Raw genomic sequence first — 19237 nt, forward strand, 5'->3', positions numbered from 1 at the left:
CACCACTACGCACATTAGTCACAGCAATGGTTGCCTGTTCGTATGAGTAAACCTCTGCGCAAACTCCCTGCCAAGAGGCAGAAGGGTTTCTTCAGCTGTGGGAAACCACACACAGGATGAACCTTCAGCTCCTGTCTGAAAAACAGAGCTTCACCGCAATCCAGATGACTGTGGGAACGTGTCAATTGGTAGAAAAATGTCTTTATGCCTTTCCACCGGTGTGAGATGAAATGTGATGCTTTGAGAGCATCAGCACAGTCCCATTTTTTTTTTCCACCTGGTGACAGCTTTTTCTGATGAAGGTTTTGAATGTGGGATCGTGTTAGAAATGGGACTTCAAAGCCAAGTAAAAACTTTTCATGTAAGAAAGAAGAAAGCTGCTGCTGAAACCATTGCTTTCTACTCCAGGCTCGTGTTTCAGTTGTTGGGTTTTCTGCTGGCAGTTTTGAGCAGAACCCAATTTTCGCACTTTGTGCGACACAGCAAGCCCATCTCCTGCCGTCTTCACCACTGTTCCCCAGCCTCCTGGCCTCCATGGTCTTCACCACCATTCCCCATCGTCCTGGCCTCCACAACGACGGACACAGAAATGACTGGCCACAGGCAGGCAAGACCCAAGTGAAAGGTGGATTTAATGAACATGTACATGTATACAAGCTAGACATCTAAGCCACCAAAGGTTCCCTTTCCAGTTGAAGGACAGACTCTTCTGGAGGGCACTTTACAGAGCCAAGCGGCATTCGCCTTTGGGTTTGCTTTCTTTTCACCCTTATAAGCTTGCTAAATATAATCCCACCCCAACCTTCAGGTCAGGCTGCAGTGGCAGAGCTCCCACTTCTATGCCAATCTGTACAAATGGTTGATTACCCAGAGAAAGGGAATAACCACAATGGCAGAAACATAATTTCTTAATTTGTTTGGGGAATTTAATCACCTGCCTGGGACATGGAAAAAGAAATGTGAGAAAACACATCCCCTCTGGCCCCACCCCAAGCAACCGATAAGCTTGCTGTTAGAGAGACAAGACATGGGGCTGCTGTGCCAAAATCTGCAGCTCCTGGTGAAACAGAAGGCAGAGGAAGGGGCAGGGCAGGACGGATGGAGCTCGAGGGCACCCACGGGGAGAGCAAACCACTGCAAGGACGGGCACACCTTGGTCTGATGGACAGATCGAGAAATGCAGAGGTTGGCGCTTCTGGAATAAACAGGCTCCAAAACCTTCTGCTGGGACCTACCCTGATTTCTCCAACAGCTGCAGAAGCAGCTTTAATCTATGTTTTGTCCCCAGATTTTGCTCTTCCGAGGATCCATTATGCTACCTGAATTTAATGGTATCCATGGCAGTTGCACAATGCTTTCTGATGGTGCATGCAAAGAGTCAGGTTGCTAATAAAAATAAAATGAGTGGTGCTGGTTTTGCATGTGAATAGTTGCATTTAACGAAATCATCAAATGGAAAAGGATCGTCCTTTCCTTTGCTAATAATTCTAGGTGCCACTACGAAATGCATTACCGCAATCTATGTGGGCTTTTATACTCGAGCAGATGCCATGTGATATTATGCTGATGTGCCAGGACAGGATAGTTATTTTGCACTGTAAGGTAGCAGCTAGGAATGATGAAAGGCTGGGGAAAATTTATGGTGGATATATGTGGTTCTGCATCCCTCCCCCCAAATTTTCAGAATGCTTCATTACCCCTCATTCTGCTGGTCTGTTTTTATTACTTAATTACCGGATAAAACTATTACTCACTCTCTGGTCTAGGTGGCACCACTGTATTCAAATGGCTCACAACCCAGAGCCTGTCATCTTCACAGCATCCCTGCGGGGCAGAAAAGTGCACAGGGGAAACTGAGGCACGGAGGCAGTGCCCTGCTCGAGGGGCCATGGGTTATTAAAACTACACCCACAGCAGAAGCACTAAGCACTGTGCCGACCCGACGTGCAGCCCTTAAATTTTTGTCTCTTGTTGGAGGTCTACAAGCTTTGGTGTTTGGTTACGGGGCCTTTTGTAGCGGCGCAAAGACGTGGGGCGACGGTGCTCCTGGCCCAGGTAGAGGTGGGGAGGGCAGGCCAGCTTCGGGGACCCCCACCCTGTTCCACCTCCTGCAGACAGACAGCACCCAAAAAACCCAACAGATTCATCCCACTAGTGTGTAGTTGTGGGTTTACTGGGGGAATTAAATCGCTCGTTGCCTCCTTTCCCTTATATTTGCAGTACAGGGCGCAGTACTCAGCTGTGTGATGGGAGCAGCCCAGGCCATCCCATGCAGCAGCCCAGCTGCTCCTGGTGAAGGAAGCACTCAGGTCACTCTCTCCCCTTCAGCCAACAACTCTTTTTAACAAAGAACTTGTAGGGACATGGCAGGTTTGAGGCTGTAAACTGCTTTCTTAAATGTGATGGGAATTGGTTCAGACCTTATTGGCAGGGGGAAGGAACTGTGGGACAGAGCGGCAAAGTGATGGACGACTTCCAAATGCAATCCCCCATTTCTGAGTGTTTTCACACTCTTTAGCAAGTATTCCCTGCCTTGTTTTTCCTGCATTCGTTTAGTCCTTTAGAAATTTTTTTAAAGCCAGAAGGGGGATTTAGACATTAGAACAGCTACTGACCTGATACAAGTTAATGATTTTATAAAACGCCTAAAAAATGCTTTACTTTAAAAGATTGATGTTTCCTATTGCATTTTTTCAATGCCAATTAATTACTTAATTCATTAGCAATGTAACACAAGAATAGTCTTTGAAAATCCGGTGCTTTGTGTAGATGCCTTTAATTATGGATAATTAAATACTGTGGAAGGACCTGATTATACCTCTGAGCATTTTCTAATCTGGAAAATGAAACATGCTCTTGTACTCTTGAATGCATATAACAAAAGCTGAGCTCAAGAGCTACACACAGGAAAAAAAGATGGAAAAAAAAGCACACCAAAATCCAGACCAGCCCAAAACCCCACAACTAAAGGAGGGCAGAAATTCCTGGGGAAGCGCGAGGGCTTTGTGCACACCCTGCCTGGCTGACTTCTCCGCACAGTTGACTTCTCTGCATGCAGTCCCTGCCTTGTTGGGCATACGAGCAGAAGCCCAAGCAAGCTCAACAAGCAGCAAATATGGGCTCAGGGCAACTCGATGTTAACGCCTGCTAAAGTTGGGAACAGATTTCCAGATGGCCCTTTGTACGTATGGCTGCAATAGCCAAAACTGCTAAAAAGAGCAAAGCACTCTCCAAATGAAATCAGAGTTGACCTTGGAAGATGAAAACTTGCCAGCACCAGAAGCTACTCTATTAGTTTGGCTTTGCATTCCTTCCCCTTCCCCTTCCCCCTTTTTAAAAATTTTTCTCCTCTTTATTCCTCCGCAGCGTTCGCAGTGAGAAAGTCGGCATCCAGAGGGCTATAATAACCAGCGTCGCTGTCTCAGAAAGGGTTTTAATCTCAGAAGCAAGCCAGGGAAATGTTTGTTTTGAAGACAGCATCGCCCCAGTGCTTTCAAGACAGATCCCCTCCCTACCGCAGCTGAGTTCCTGCAGTAGGCCCAAGGAGGTTTATTTTGGGCTCTTTCTGTACTCTCCAGAAAAAAGTGGGGGGGAAGGAGCAGCACCGGCGTCTCAATAAAGCCAATTTGTGCTGTCACGCCAGGCACCCTCGCCGCATACGCCCTCCCTTCCTCTTCCCCCCGGCATCTTATTTATACCACGGACAATTCCTCCCAGCATTCCTGCCCCTCCTGCGCCCTCTGTAACCCATTTCCTTCTGCCTTAATTAAAAGCCACCGATTACGGTGCTGAGTGACAAAATGAGGCCGGGGGCTTTTCATTGCTAGTGGCCAGTCCCGCTTGGCTGGCTGGGAGCTGACTTTTGCCGCTGGGCAGCCCGACCCAGCTCCCTAATGAATGGCAGGTTATCAATGCGCCGAGCACATATGCTGCAGAACCGGGCTGTTAGGCACTGTATTGCAAGCAAGCCATCAGCCAGCGAGACTAAATACTTAGAGAGAGCACAGGCCAGGGCTGGGTAAATCTCCAGTGGATGCTTTCGAGGGCAAACAGCATCTACTTATCCCCCCCACCCTCCCCGACTCTTATTTTGCATCCTTCTTTGGGCCATGAAGGGATTGCCAAACCCAGTGAATAAACTCTGTCATCTTTATTGAAGGTATTTCTCAGCTGGAAAATTTTGGGACAAAAATCAGGACGGGTCCTGTGAAACCTCAGGGGCAGGGTGACACAAGGGGGAGACACACATGGGCTTCACACCAGCTCCGTTTGAGTTGGAGCAACAAAAAGAGGGAAAATGCCACCCTTAACATGTGGGCTGCCTGTCTGCGTTAAGAAGTCAAATCAACTGCAGCTTTGTGGCTGCCCATGTCCAAGTCCTGGGTGTTGCTCTGCCCCAGAGATTGCCTCCTGGGGCACACAGCCAAAATCCTTGATGGAGGCAGCTGATTTCAGCTGAGAAGTGTAGAAGCTCAGCGACTGGAGGGTGAAATGCACAACTAGACACTACAGCAACTCGGACGTGTTATCGATGCCACCCTGGGACGTGGTGCCTACATCACTTGTCAGGATTGCCTACCCGACGTTGCCAGAAAGGCTCCCTCCTACAGGCAAGGGGTCAGAGACTCACTGCTAGCCCCTTGCCAAGAGGTTACCTCCTCCCAACGTGATGGCAGTGGGGGTAACACTGAAAGACAGGGTGTAGCAGACCCCACAAAGATGGCAATAAAGCCTTATTAAAAGGTGCCATTACTAAAAGGACATTAAAAGGTGCCATGCCTGCAAGCACTGCCAGACTCACTGCCGCTTTGAACTTACCAGCTGGGAAAGTTTTGGACATAATGAGCTTATGTGGGGGATTTTATTTAATTTTTTTCCCCCAACAGATTAGTGGAAAACAGAAAGTCAATGATATGTAGCCCCTTTGCTGACCCCCACAGCAGCGATCTGCCTATTAATGCATACAGTGATGGAGAACCATTGGGTTGACCCCACCTAGGAGTCTATATTCAACCAGCACATGCAATACCTGGTTTACAGCAGACGTTCCTGTGCCAACGTTTCGTGTACCAGAGCAGGCCATGCCTAGAAAGCCCGATCCTCAGTCAGGAGGACAAAATGCACCAATTTCCTTGATGCACCTTGAGCATCACCTTCACATCTGGCAAATCCTATCCCAACAAGAAAAAGCTTTCCCACACCACTCTGAAACCCCGGCACATCCACGGGGATGCTGTTTGCTGGGCACTGGCTGTCCTGGCCAGTCTGCTGGTTCCTATCAGCATCCCACATGAACCTGCCAAATGCGGTCACTACCGCTGCTCCCCATTAGCCGGTGGTCTCCTCTAATCTTGTCTCTGGCTACAGGATGGCCACAGCACTTTGTTTAACTCGCGGTTAGGAGAGGAGCTTCTTGCTTGATCACATGTGAACTCAAGGAGGGAGAGTGCAGGCAGTGCCTCCCTGTGACGGAGAAAACAAGCAGGGGAGAAGGGGCAATGCAAACTGCAAAAAACACTACTGCTTGCAACACAGGAGCAAGAAGTCTTGGTTTTGTTGCTGGGGGCTTATAACCCCCTCCTTCGAGGCCATGCCCCTTCCATCACTGCTCCTCGAGCCTTTAGATCCATAGATACAAGTCAGTCTAAATATATGAAGAAAAGCAATCAATCACTTTTATTTCACTGGTTGACCCACTTGGGAAACCCAAGTGACCGTTTGGGCAGGAAAGTCCTTAAAGCACAAGTGAAACTATTCAAGAAGGGGCTCTGGGAAATTCACACTGAGCATCAGGACAGCTGAAACAAGCACAGCCCCTCCGTGTTTCTCAGTCCCTTACTCAGATTTTGGCAAGATCTTTTTGGCAAAAAATGGCAGCAAAGCAAAGGAGGCAGAGCAGCAATGTAGGGGGGGTGTGCAGACCCTCCCAGCCCAGCCAAGCAAGCTCCCTTCACTGATAGATACACCCGGGAGGACGGCTGGCTGTAACTTCGCCATTGATCCCAAGGGGCAGCGCCGCTTCGTAAGGGCGACGGCAGCAGCATCCCCTGACTCGGCGGGCATGAGGCTTGCACGGGTGCGGGAACTGGCCCTGGCTATTTTTTGCTTGTAACAACTTCATTATTGAGCTGTTAGGACAAATGAGAGAGGGAGGCAAAGCCTCAGCTGCTGAAAAAGCACGGGTGTTTCCCTTGGAGCAAGGCAGCCAGGCCAATTTACACCAGTCTTAGGAACTGGACCACAGTGTATTTGTTCTCTAGGGGGGCACGAATGTAGCCAAGAAAACCATGGTTTCTGTGCAAAACATAGCAAATATATCTAATTGTTACTATTGTGGACTATTGGTTTCCATTTTTAATCACAGTTTTCCAAGTCCTTAATGATTACCATTTGACATTTCCTGTAATACATTTCTTTTTTGTTTGCCACAGCTTGAGAAGTAACCCAAACTTCTCTCTTGCCGCTCTCCCTGTAGCATGGCGAGGGCACCAGAGCCTCACAAGCATCAACCGTGGCCTGTCAAACAGAAGCAAGCTAAATTCATTCATTAATAGCTGGCAGCCACTGCCTTGATCCATAACCCGACGGGCAGGTCTGCGACTGCCGTGCCGGCGGGAAGGGGCCGGTGCGCACACGGCCCACGCGACTGCTGGCCTCTGCTTGCCGGAAGATAAGGGATGATGCATCAGATGCTGCTGCGGATCCGGTTCAGATGAATAATCCTCGCACAGAAGGAGTCCCTTGGACATCAGCGGTGGCTGCGATGAGTCAGAGATCAGAGAACGAGGCTTTTCTGGAAGGAACACCCAACACTGGCTTGGCCCTCATGAAATCAGAGACTTTGAATTGCAAACTGAGCTGGCTTGGCACTGCAACGCTGTGTGTCGGCTACAGCGCGTGCCCCAGTCTCTGCTCAGATGCAGCCCGAGGAGCTGACGGGTGCATTATTTACTCCCTGTTTTTTGTAGCCGTTTCTGTATGCCATGAGAGCTGAGAGGGGACGGCACGAAAGCACGCTGAGATGTTGGTTCACAAGACAGAAACCAGGCAAATGCACTGACCTGAGCTAATGAGACTCAGGAGTACTGAAGCAATATTGAACGAGGGCTCTTCCACCCGTGCCTCCTGACATTTCCCAGGCATTTCAATCAGACGAAAGAGTGCAATTCAAGGTGCTGTTTTGCAAATAGCAAAGCCTGTGGGCCTGATCCTGCAAGGTGCAGAGGGTTTCCTGAGAAGCACTGGGTGCTGGCAGTCCTCTCCAGCCAGGCGTGGAAGGTGGTGGCCCCAAAAGCAGCTAACCCCAGAGGAGTATTTTAATCCCATCCTGGACCTGACTACTTACCCAGGCGAGGGCGAGAGCTGAGCAGGAAGGACGCTTCCCATCGCAGTCGGAGCTATCTCTGCTATTCCTCTCCCACTCAAAAGAGGAAGAAAAGCTGAAGTCGCAAGCGCTTTTTGGGTTTAATAAAATCAGAGCAGGTTGTCTGAAATAATTCATTGGGCAAAAAGCCCCTTCCTTTCTGTCCTCCCTATTTGAAATGTTCCAAATTATAAAGTAAAGATCTACAACCAAAACCATGTCACCCCCTCTACCCTCCCAGATTTGAGTCAGTTCTTTTTGAAAGCATTAAAATGGGGCATCTGATCATCTCAAGGCTTTTTCCTGACCTTTTTTAATGTACAAACAGTGAGTTTGCTGTAATTGGCCTTTTTCCCAGGGACATTTCAGTGAGTCAGCATTTTCTGATCAACATATTCCCATCTTCTTCAAATACACTCAACCAGCTGCAGTGAAAAACGTCTGAGCTTTGAAAGGTCGGGGAGAACTTTGTGTTCACAGACCCATTTCTCTCAATAGATTCCTGTTCAGGACATCAGTACTTTTTGGTACATCAGCTCCTGCTCCATTTATTCTAACAAACATGAGCTTCCCTACCACCACCAAACTCCTGGCACAAAACATTTTAACTGGGATAAAACGATGGCTTGCTTTATGGCAAATGAATTATACTGGTTTACATCAGTTGTGGGACTGGTCTAAATCTAGGTTTTTTTCTTAAAACTGCTTACTGAATTCCTTGTGGCAATTATGATTTCAGAAACGGGTACAAGTGGAATACATACATCCTAGAGTTTACCTGGAAAGAATAAACATGGGGAGCCTCCATGCACAAGAAATACAATATTGGGCACATGGTGTAGAAGACGTGTGACGAGCATGTAGGAGCTCTGGGATACCTAAGGGGAGCTTTGATTGCCTTTCCACCTTCTTAGGAGATGAAATCTAACTTGCAGTTGACATCTTTTGTGCAAGAACAAGGTTAAATCACATATACTATTAGATCACACACATCCCGAGTGCATCACGGACGGGGTAGATTTCACTGGAACTGTTTGTTAGATAGGACTGACAATCTGTGCTGTTTTCCATGCTGTTTTGAAGGGTGATTTTTTGAGTTTCTACTATGAGCAAATTCTGATTTTTATGGTTTTAAGTTTCAAGAACTTGTGTACAAAACGAAATAAGGAATACAGGCACGCCTACACAGGGTTGCTAAGGGTGACCATGTTTTGCAATGAGACCCACCTAGTATGTACCTACGCCCCAAAAGACGGGTTCCTTCAGTCCAGCAGAAAAGCAGTATGTCCTCAGGACACAGAAGCCAGGAGGACCATGGGGCCGTCGCTGTCTTTGCTAATGACCTACTGTATCACCTGGGGTGCGTCACTGCCCTCCTCCCTGGCCCCTCTCCGCCCCAGTCCCTATTTCAGGTGTGAGCTCTGCACCTCAAGTCTCTACACATGAAGTCTCCTGGTGGCCTAGTGCTTCTGGAGACAAAAATGGTAAGGGGTAAGAGAGCAGTGGCAGCTTTTCTTATGGTGGGACTCAGAGAGCGCACCCATACTGCTAAATAAAACAGGGCATGAGACTCTCCTCTGGCTCTAATGCCATGTGGCAAAGACTGGCCATATCCACACTACCCAGCACTTCTCCTTGGACCTCCTCCAGACCCCAGGAGGTGCCCTCTTCCCCCTAAGACGTAATTATTCTGCGTGCATTTCTTTGGACTGCTTGAACTAGCAGGGCAGGCAGCCCTGCAGCCCAGCAGGGTGATGGCCCCTTAGCATCAAGGGTGCCGTATGTGCCTTGGGGTTGGGGTGAAGACACGGCTGGGCAGTGGAGCACACAAAGCTTGCTAAAAAAGCACAGGCTGACAGCTGTGACTTAGGTGTGCCACCCATTACAAAGTGCTGATAATCAGGGTCCCCTGGGCGAGTGCTCTGCTCAGCCCTTCTTTATTTAGCTGTACCAAAATGGCCAGAGGTGCGAGGAACCAAACCACACCAACCCAACCTGTCAAAGCAAAGAAAGCAACACCCTCTCCTCTTTTCCACTGGGGTTTTATTTGCTGATGACCAAGCCTAAGCTCTTCAGTCTTAGGTATGAATTCAGATCAACATTGCAGAAGGGTTTTCTAAACACAAACACAGAAAGCAAGAAATCACCCCCAACCAGCCAAGCTCTTTGCAGCCTATGCTGCAGGAATTGAGGCGAGATTCTGAGATTCTGCAGCCTATGCTGCAGAAGCGATGCCCTGACACTGAGCTCTTTGACTGAGAGCTGAAAGCACCCGTGGAAAGTCAGAGCACGAAGACAGCTAACAGAGAGAGAGAGAGGAGGGCCAAGGGCGTGGAAGGAAATGGATGCTGATGTTTACGGGCAGAAGAGCATCTCTGGACAACAGGAACTGGCAATATCTGATGGCAGTCTTGGCACTGTACCAACCTCCAGCCTGTCCTACAGGAACCTCCTCCAGGCAGCACAGCTCAACCCCTGTCACACAGCAGTATCGCCACCAGGTATAAATAACACTCTTCTACCATCACCTGGATGTGCTGTAAGAAATTTTGGGTCCCTCTGGCAAATGGTTCCACAAAACGTGCCCTTATTTTCATTTGGCCCAGGCGATGCACTCCATCAGCAAATCAGGGATAGAGATGAAGAAAAACGCACCTTAAAAATACTTGTTAGTCTTTCCAGCCAAACTGATTGGTGAGTTGGCAAGCGTAACAGGCTAGGATGATGTGCAAATATACAGTAATACCCAGAATAAGATTACTGCACTGATTTCCTTCACAGAGGTGCGTAGGTGTAGAAGAGACAGAAGGCTGCGGCTGAAATGCAGGACCCTACCAAAGAAGCAGAGGGGATGGAGACATAGAAAAGGCAGAGGGAAGGAAAGGAAGCGGAAGGAGAAAACTTCTAAGTGCCCTTTTTAATTCTAAGTTTTCTGAGACTTGCTTAGCTCTAATCTTTAATTCATATTTTCATTACAGTCTCTTTGCTCTGTAAAGTCTGCATTTCATGTAAAAGGAGCAGCTCACACATCAATTATTTGACATAAGTCAACCCCTTGTTAAAGTCCTCTACTCTACATATATGTAGGCTCCAATAAAAGAAGCATTAAACATTCATTAAATTAGAAATATATGAAGACAGTGTCTGCCACTCTTCTCATACAGATATGCTTAATAATCCCAGCCTTCTAGAGCAGCAGAAGCAAACCCATCTCTAATCCTTTTAGAAAGCCTGGCCATGCAAAACACCCCAGCCTCCTGCAATTTGCCTGTGAGTCACCCAGAGATATTAGCTCTTGCAGGTCACATCCTCAGCTGGAGTAAATCAGAATAAAACAACGCTGCTGGTATTACACCAAGTGACACGGACTCAGGATTTGGCTTTAGGCTTCTCCTGCAGCAAAATAGTTTACAGCAATGTAATTGGATAGTAATGTCACTTTTGGTCTTTTAAGTTACACCAAGAATCTGATCAGGTGGGGAACAGCAACACCACACCTGCTGTAATTTCAGTACGGCCCGAGCTGCTTGTATTCCGCAAAACGAACCTGGTTTCCCCATCTGAATCTAGGAACTTTTTCTCCCCAAAAAACCCCAACCCTCCCCCTCCTCTACAATGTACTATCATGATGATAGCGGATCTTGAATTACCACTGCCATAGGCTTGTGCACACAAATTTCAGCAACGTTTTCCCAAGGGGAAACAATCAACGGTGAGTAGATGCTTCTTCATAAATATTTCTGAGTTTAAGGAGCAATGCAGACCATGTAACGTGTTTCTCACATCTCTGTGAGCTGTGTCCGCTTAATGAGAACTTTGGAGCAAGTACCATCCAGCAAATGACTTCTCACAGTCCTCCCCAACCCTTCTCTTTCGGGTGCTTCTAGACATTAATTTTGAACTCTGCTGGGGTGGAAGCATGGCAACATGGTTAGGACCTGGGGTACAGATTCAGGATAGTGGCTTTCAGCTCCTGCCTGGCCTTTGGCTGTCTGGCAGAGTCTTCTCCTGCCTTGTTTAAGATGTGAATTATCCTTTTCTTGCTTCCTGGGCAGAGGAAGAGACCACAAATGCTCGGGAAGCATTAGCTGACCTGTAAGCGTGCAGATGAGCATGTCAGGTCGAAAGGGGCTGCTGTCCTGCTGGCGCCCTACCGCAGCACTCTTTGAATTGAGCTTTTCCCAGCAGCATCCCTGTCACTCTGACTCTACACAGTCCAGCAGCTACCGCTTTGTCTGAGCACTGAGCTGTGTGATAGAGTTAATCACATTAAGCGCTGTTCAGTTCATGTCTTTTTTGTTCTCTAAAGGCTTTTCCTCTCCCTCACCTCTTTTAGTCTCTCCTTCTAAACTTCAGGAGGTGGCAGATTCAACTCAGCCCTCCTTAATGCTATCCAGCACCAGGATGGCTCATTTTGGAAGGTTTAACCTGTATATACCTTTCCAAAGCTTTTCAGCATTATTAGGTGACTCTTCCAACAGCTGTGTCCACCGGGAGCAGGTCATAGTCTTGAGTCAGCACAGCATTTAAGCATCTGGATAATCCAACTGCGTGAGATTTCCAAAAGCAATGGAGGGGCTACCTCTTGACAGATGCTTACGTACCTAACTCTCATCAGCAAGTTTGGCATCTATGTGCCTTTAACCCCTTGGCCCGAAGCGATGGAGGTGAACGAAATCAATTTCAGTGAAATGACTTCTTTTTTTCAAGGAACAGTAAAGCAAGTGCTGAAGTATTTTGTCAGGTCAGTGACTGCCTGGCCCAAATATACCGCCTTGTTTTCAGTCTTGATCTTCTACCAGCTTTTAAATCAATCCTTCTTTCCCTCTATTGGTAATCAAATCACTCCTTTAACTGAGCTAATAGGGCACCACAGTTTACATTCCTGCTGGTAAACACAAAGAACATTAGCCGACAAACAATCAAAAATGCATCCTTTGTAGTCTCAGGAATTTTCTTTTGCATTCAACCTTCCAAACCCATTGATTTTCATAGCTGGCCCCAAAGCCTCGGTGCACTGGGCTCTGCCATCGCAATGTTAAGGCGGCTTCTACAGGTTCTGCAAAAATGGAAGACGACTCCTGATTTGGGGTGGCATCTCTGCATTAGCACAGCAGTGTTAAGGAGTCGGCTGTGAAACAACTGCCAGCCCCCACGTGCTGGGCAAGCTCCGCCCGAAGGGGAGCAGGTTCTTCCCGTGACCCCTCAGCCTGCCATCTCAATGGGGTGGTGGTGGTGGGGTCAACTGAGTACCCAAAAAGCTGGCTGGCTGCCACAAATACTTCATCCACCAAGAACGAAGGGTGATGCGGCTACGCTATGCTACCGGCTTCGGTCTCTGGGGCCTATGAAGGATCATGGAGTCCAGCAAAGTCCGGCGTGGGGGATACATCTTCTTCATGGCTGGTCACATTCAACTTGCATCTGCACAATCAATCAGCATATTGCATAGACTTTGACTGAAGGGGTTTTAACTGCAATCTTAAAATCTGGCCATTTCAGGAATTCCTGAAATAAATTAGAAGAGGAATTTTATTTAGTTGTTTTTTCTAAAGGAATTTCCCCATGGCTCCAAACCACTGTTTTCCACAAAGTAAATGAATATGAAGTCTTCTCTTGTCCTCTTGCCACATTTTCTGTGTCATCTTTATCCTGCAACAGTTGCATATAATCAAATGGCAGACAAAACATCCTCTCCCCAAAACCTTCCTTTTTTTCCTCAAAATTTCAGTAAATTTTTTCCACACTTCATTGATTTTTTTGTCACTGATCATGTTAGAAGCAGATACTTTCCAAAACAATGACCTGGAGATTCAGTGATCCACATCTTGCAGATAAATAACAAGTTATATTTATGCAATAAAGCACAGGTAACTTAATATCCAGGTACTGGATTATTCAATATTAAAATCTTGGCATCTTTCAAGATAGCCAATAATTTGGAACAATAGATACCATGTGGGAAAGTTCTTTTTGTCAATATTGTTTAACAACTTGCACTGTTAATCCATTACCCTCACCTAAAGTACAATAAATAATTTTCATTTATATGGAGCCTTTTGTTCCCCCAAAAATGTTTGCAAAATAAACACATCACATTGCCCCCCCTAAGACACTACCTGGGCATTGATTTCATCGTCTCCCTGATTCAGAAGGAAGAGCCCTGTTCATTGACTGCATCATCAACACCTCTTTCTGTGGCATCTAGATTCTCCTGGGAGGTCTACCCACCCGAGTGGTAATCAGTATTAACCTTGCTTAATTTAGGAAAGTAAATGAAGTTCCTGAACCAACTTTCACCCAGCGTGTGGCTGGGCAGGATGAGAACTGCCTGGCCTGGGAGCTGTCTGCCCACGTCCCAGCACCAACTCCCCGTTGTCCACAGGGAGCTTTTCCGAAGGGACACCCCTTTGGCCCTTGGGGACTTCCAAAAATCTCCCCCTTAGAAAAAAGGCATTTCTACATGCCACTTGCTAGGAAAAGGCAGCCTCGAAGGTCAGCCCCCAGGTATCGATCTACACAGCGGCGTGCAAAATTCACTTAGGGACGCAGGTAACGCGTATTTGTTTGCTGAAGGAAAGGCCGCCCTCGGCTTCGACAGGCTGGGAAAATCCTCAGGGGTTTTCTAGGCAAAACACGCTGTGTTACAGAAGGAACAGGCTGGGGTGCAGAATGCTTATTTCAAATTAACTTGAACGGAGAAATAATGAGCAGCAAGTTGATATTCTCAGTAAATTAAGAAAGAAGCTTAGGTAAAATGTGGCTTTATATGCATGGAAATAAATTATTGTTTACTAACTTTTGTGCTCATGCCCTGAAAGATGAAGACACTTGTATGGAATTATTGATATTTATAGCATATTACAATAAATATCCATAAGAGCTTTGCCTGAATACATGCTATTTTACCAAGGTAAAATCTGTTGAAGGTCAAAGGGATCTTTTACTTGTGTGTGGAGCGCAGGATCAGACTCTTTACTTTGAAATCTGTATCAACTGTGATAATTTAAAACTTTAATTAAAGAACCAGTGACAGATTATCTACAAAACGTCTTCCTGCTGCCCAGTATTTCATCACGAATGTCTCCAGAAGCCCACGCTAATGTGAGTAAGCACACTTGCCAGGAAGTATTTCATTGTGGACGTTAGCTTTTATCTGTCTTGTTGGGTAACAAATTCTTTTGTTGAGGATTGGTGGCAACAAAAATTAAATTAAAAACAAAACCAGACCCCAAACTAGAAATTTATAATGCTTATTCTGTTCATCCCTCAAGAAAATGAAAGTGCCAAGGCGAAGTCTATTTTAGCAATTGCGTTAATGTATGTGTAAATGGGTGAAGGCGCCTTTGAAATGCTCTGAAAAGGATTTCACGCTTTAGAGAGGAGAAGAAGTTAACAATTCTATTGTGGCATTTATTGGAATTTCTAAATTAATTTCTCTGACACAGCTGTGCCATAAAATCCCCCATGATGATGAATTTTTGCTAATGTCAAGATTATTTTTGGATACAATTCTGAAGGAGCACTTTGTAAAATCAGGAGAACGCGGGTCGCCAGGAACCCTGCGCTGCCCTTTCCTTGCCTCCACTCACCTCCAGCCTTTCCCTGAGCAGCTGTGAGGCTGCTAATTTGAAATTGCATCTGGTTTTTCTTTCACGGAGCAGCAAACGTGGACGGATGCACAAGTGGCATGAAGCTGAGCCCCCTCAGAGCGGTGGGCAAAGATCAGCGTGTCGCTAACTCAGCATGGCGCTGGAGGAAGGACCTCCAAGGCCACCCGGGGACTCCCTGCTGGAGCACACCTACTCACCCCCCCAGAAAGGGCACGTTGGTTTTGGCTCTGAACAAACAGCACTGGGCAAGGTGAAACGCAATGAATTTCTCCCTTTGCGTACAGCAGTAGGTGAGAGTTGTTCTGAGCCGGCAAAGAAGAGGAACCTATTTAATCTGGATCACAGATTAAACCAGACTAAGAGATGTGAGTGATCATACACTGGGGATCCCCCCTATCCCTGCATCCCGGCCAGACCATGTCCAAAGGGTTGAAAGAAACGTGAAGAGTAACCTCACAGTGATGGGTAAGGAAGGGCTTTACAACTCACACGTCCCACCAATAATGAGGCTCAACCCGCAGCAGTGGATGGACTTATGGGGAGGGACAAGCAGAGGTTTGGAAATGAAGAGTTCAGGGCCAGGTGAGAAGACCCAGGGGAAGTACGAGTAACACCACATAGGCATGTCTACAGCCCTGGACACAGGAGGATGGGGACCTTGTAGGGGATTTTTGCTCAGAAAGGCTTTGGCGTAAGCAGCGTGGATGGATGTTCTCACTGAAATGGAGGAGAACCTGGGGGCAGGAGGGATAGCACAGATGGTGGCAGCCACGAGCTTGATTTTAACAGTGATAAGCAAGTTTTAGATCCCATAGAGGAGAGAGTTAACACTAGCTGACACACTTTTGTCTGGAGAAGTCACAATGACTAGAAGTAACAACTTGGGGCCATAATTCTGCGGTCTGTCACTACCAGGAAACGTGAAATCCAGTGACCTTTCATCTCCATGACAGAAATGCTGTGCAGCACCTGGAGCCATCGCCCTTAAAATCCACTCTGACAAATCAGACGATGGGACACGAAGGAGAAAATGTCCTTTCCCTCCCTCACCCCCAAATTTTAGCCTCCCAGTGAACTCCGCCTGCTCTGCGTGTAACGTGGTATCCGCTGCTGAGCAGAGCCAGCTTTGCATGAGCTACACCGCATTTAGTAAAGCACAAGATAACAACTCTATTTCTTTTGACAATAAGGAATAAATCTCCAAAGCCACTTTTTCAGGCTGCTCTTAAATGATGGTAGGGGGAGGGAAATTGACATTGGCTTTTTATGAATCTTCAGGTCAGGTATGTTAGAATCAACAGATTTTTGCATTAACCTCACTGCTTCACAGCACTTTTGCCCTTGGCAAGACATAATTAAGAAAGGCATGAAAATCTATCTGAATGTATTGAGAGGAAATTATTCTCCTGTTAATGGCAGCAACAGCTAAACAAGGAGGCAAGCCACGCTGCTAGCAGAGTGCAGCAAATGATGCAGGGCTGTGTTTTAACCTAAACTGAGGATTTTCCTTACCAAAATTTTAAGGACTAGCTTTTCAAATGAGGATTTGCACTACATGTTGTTCTGGGGATTAACCCCCCCCCCCCCCCCCCCCCCCCCAGCTGTACCCCTTGAGTTCTTCTGTTTGCCAGTCTAAAATGATGACCACAGGGACTGAGACTAAGCTAAAATCTTTTCATCACACTGAAACATGGCACTGTAACTGTCTTCGCCATTTTGGTATATAGCAAAAGCTACTGGATGGAAGGAAAAACCCAAATAAATTAAAAAAAGAGGGAGGTTTTAGTCATTTGAGTGGCTCTGTCAGCTTGTGTTATCTTCATGCATTTGTGAAACTGAGCTTTAATTGACTGGCTGCAGTGGAGAGCCGAAAGATAAAATCTTGGTCTCAAGATGAACAGACACCTTAAAGCATTGCGATCCTCATTCATTAGGATGTGTCAGAGGGATTCGGAGGGAGAAGAGAGACACAAATGTCTCTTACTGTTTCACATGAAGTTCCCAAAATGTAAGAGGGAGGCAGGCAAAGGGTGTGCGCCACACTTGGAGCCATGTCCAAGAGCAGTAACAAAATTTGCTCATCAGATTCCCTGTGACAACGGAGACTATCTTGGCGCCTACTTATTTCTATCACTTTGTGAATTATTTCATTTAACTTGTGAAGGACAAAGCCAAAACTACAAGCATTGGCCAGCCATTAGCCAGTCAGCTCCAGCTGCAGCAGCAGGAGCAGAAAGCCCTGCCAGGTGGGGGGGGGGGGGGGTCTCACATCTCATCCCTATGGCCTGGCTGGGATGCAAGGAGGGGTTCAGCTCCCCTCCACAGTACCCCCCATGCAGATATGCTCCTCGATCCCAAGGAACAGCCATGCCACCACGCCACCTCTCCCCTTTATCCACTGCTGGCTCACAATTGTGCTGCAAGCCCTGGCCTCCCTGGCCCCAGAGACCAGGATCCCCAAGGCATGTAGGCTGCTCTTAAGAGGATGGTAATAAATACTTCCCTGCCTAAAACAGGTTTCAGAGAACTTTGTATCTGCAACAGATGAGTGAAGAGAGGAATGGAGAAATTTGGCAAAACCATGGGGGAAGCCTCCTGGCTTCTAGTTGAGGGCCCCAATCACCACACTGTGCCCTTGAGCCCCTGCAGCAGGTGGCTGATTTTCCTTTTGTCCTCTTGTCCTCACTCTCCTCAGTAGGAGCTGCTTCTTTCCCTTTCCTCCTGGTTATATCTGGGCACCCTGCCTGTTTTTTGAAGAAAGATGCTGCCCACTCCCGGTCACCAGGGATGTTGGGGACTGCAACACAGAAACCCACTGACCCCCAAAAGGAGGGAGTCTGGTTACTGGGGAAAATGGTCATGGTGGTAAAGGACTGGCAGGGAAATCCAGAAGCTCCTGGACTTGTGTGAAGCCACCTTTGAGTCTGCACTCCTGGGATGCCTGTGCGATGCTCACAGTTTGGATTCATGTGATGCAAACCAGATGGGAAGGCATCGGGAAGCGCTGCCACCGTAAATGAGGGGGATTCAGCATGATACCCTATATGTGATGGGAACACAGAGGCCAAAAACACACGAGCGGTGTTCATTCAGCTGTAAATGAGTCCGAGCTATGGTGACAGGCACGGTGATGGCTACTCTTACCCCTCCCAGTCATCAACCCAAGACATCAATCTTACTGAGCGCGATGGGAAACCTCATAGCCAAGTGCAGCAGGCTATATGCAAAGGTGGCGGATAGAGCTGGTTAACATACCTTTTCTCTGAAGATCATCATCATCAACAACAACAACAAACCAATGAAATTTACTATGAACATTTTCTGCTTTTCAACAGAAACCTAAAACTCTAAATGAAAACCTTTTAAAATATTTTTGAGTAAAAATCATGGTTTAATATAAACCTCAGAATTTCAAGTGGTATTTTTGGTATAATTTTCCAAATCAGTCTTAATTTTGCCAATTCCTTTAGTAAAAATATTTTGCATTTCCAACTGTTTGCTTTTTCTCTGTCTTAAAGAGCAGAAAATGTATTGAAAATGTTATTTCTTTGTAAACATTTTCATTTAGATCCAAAAACAACCATTACTCTTATCCAGCAGGGGTGATGTATGTAAGAGGAAATACGTATGGGTAGTGAATTCCAAACACGAGAAGATGAGTCTAAGCAGCCATTTCTTATATGTTAAGAAAGCCATGAAGAGGTTTATGTGAAGCTAGCTCACCTCTTAATCTGTCTTCATATCTACATTAGGAGAAAGGTGCTTTTCCAGAGGCATAAATGTGTACAAGGCTGCGGTACAAGACCAGGGATGACCTTCTTGGAAACATATTTATTTTCCAAAGAGGTACCTTCAGACATCCCCAAAATTTTCTTCAAAGTATTGCTGACTCCGATTCCAATTCATGAGATCATTTCAGCAGGACAAGGAGGGCCAACACTACACACACTGACTCCAGCACAGAACCTGCAATATTACAGGCTTGGTGGGTGTCTCACTGGCCCCAGTGGGAGCTTTGCCATTGATTTCGGTGAGTTTTCCCCTGGTCTTAAGTAATAACCATTGGCTTCTTAATGTAGGGACAAAGACTCTCTCTTTTCTTATATACTTGATTTCATGTTAGACTAATTATGAGAAAAAAGCAAAGGTATCAAACAGCTATCACCGATATGAGGGCTCAATCCTATAAAACCTTACTTAAGTCAGCAACCCCATCAGCTCCAGTGAGAAGACACAGGCCATGAAGGGCAGCCTTAATTTT

General features: G+C 46.7%; 1 protein-coding gene across 2 annotated transcripts in view; it reads right to left on the reverse strand.

Moving 5' to 3' along the window:
- Positions 1-19237, reverse strand: part of VWC2L (von Willebrand factor C domain containing 2 like) — a 53950-nt gene that overhangs the window by 13261 nt on the left and 21452 nt on the right. The window lies entirely within an intron of this gene.

The sequence above is a fragment of the Nipponia nippon genome, unplaced genomic scaffold (genome assembly GCF_047370975.1).
Source record: "Nipponia nippon isolate SJK-2023a ecotype South Korea unplaced genomic scaffold, ASM4737097v1 scaffold_5, whole genome shotgun sequence".
Lineage (NCBI taxonomy): Eukaryota > Metazoa > Chordata > Aves > Pelecaniformes > Threskiornithidae > Nipponia > Nipponia nippon.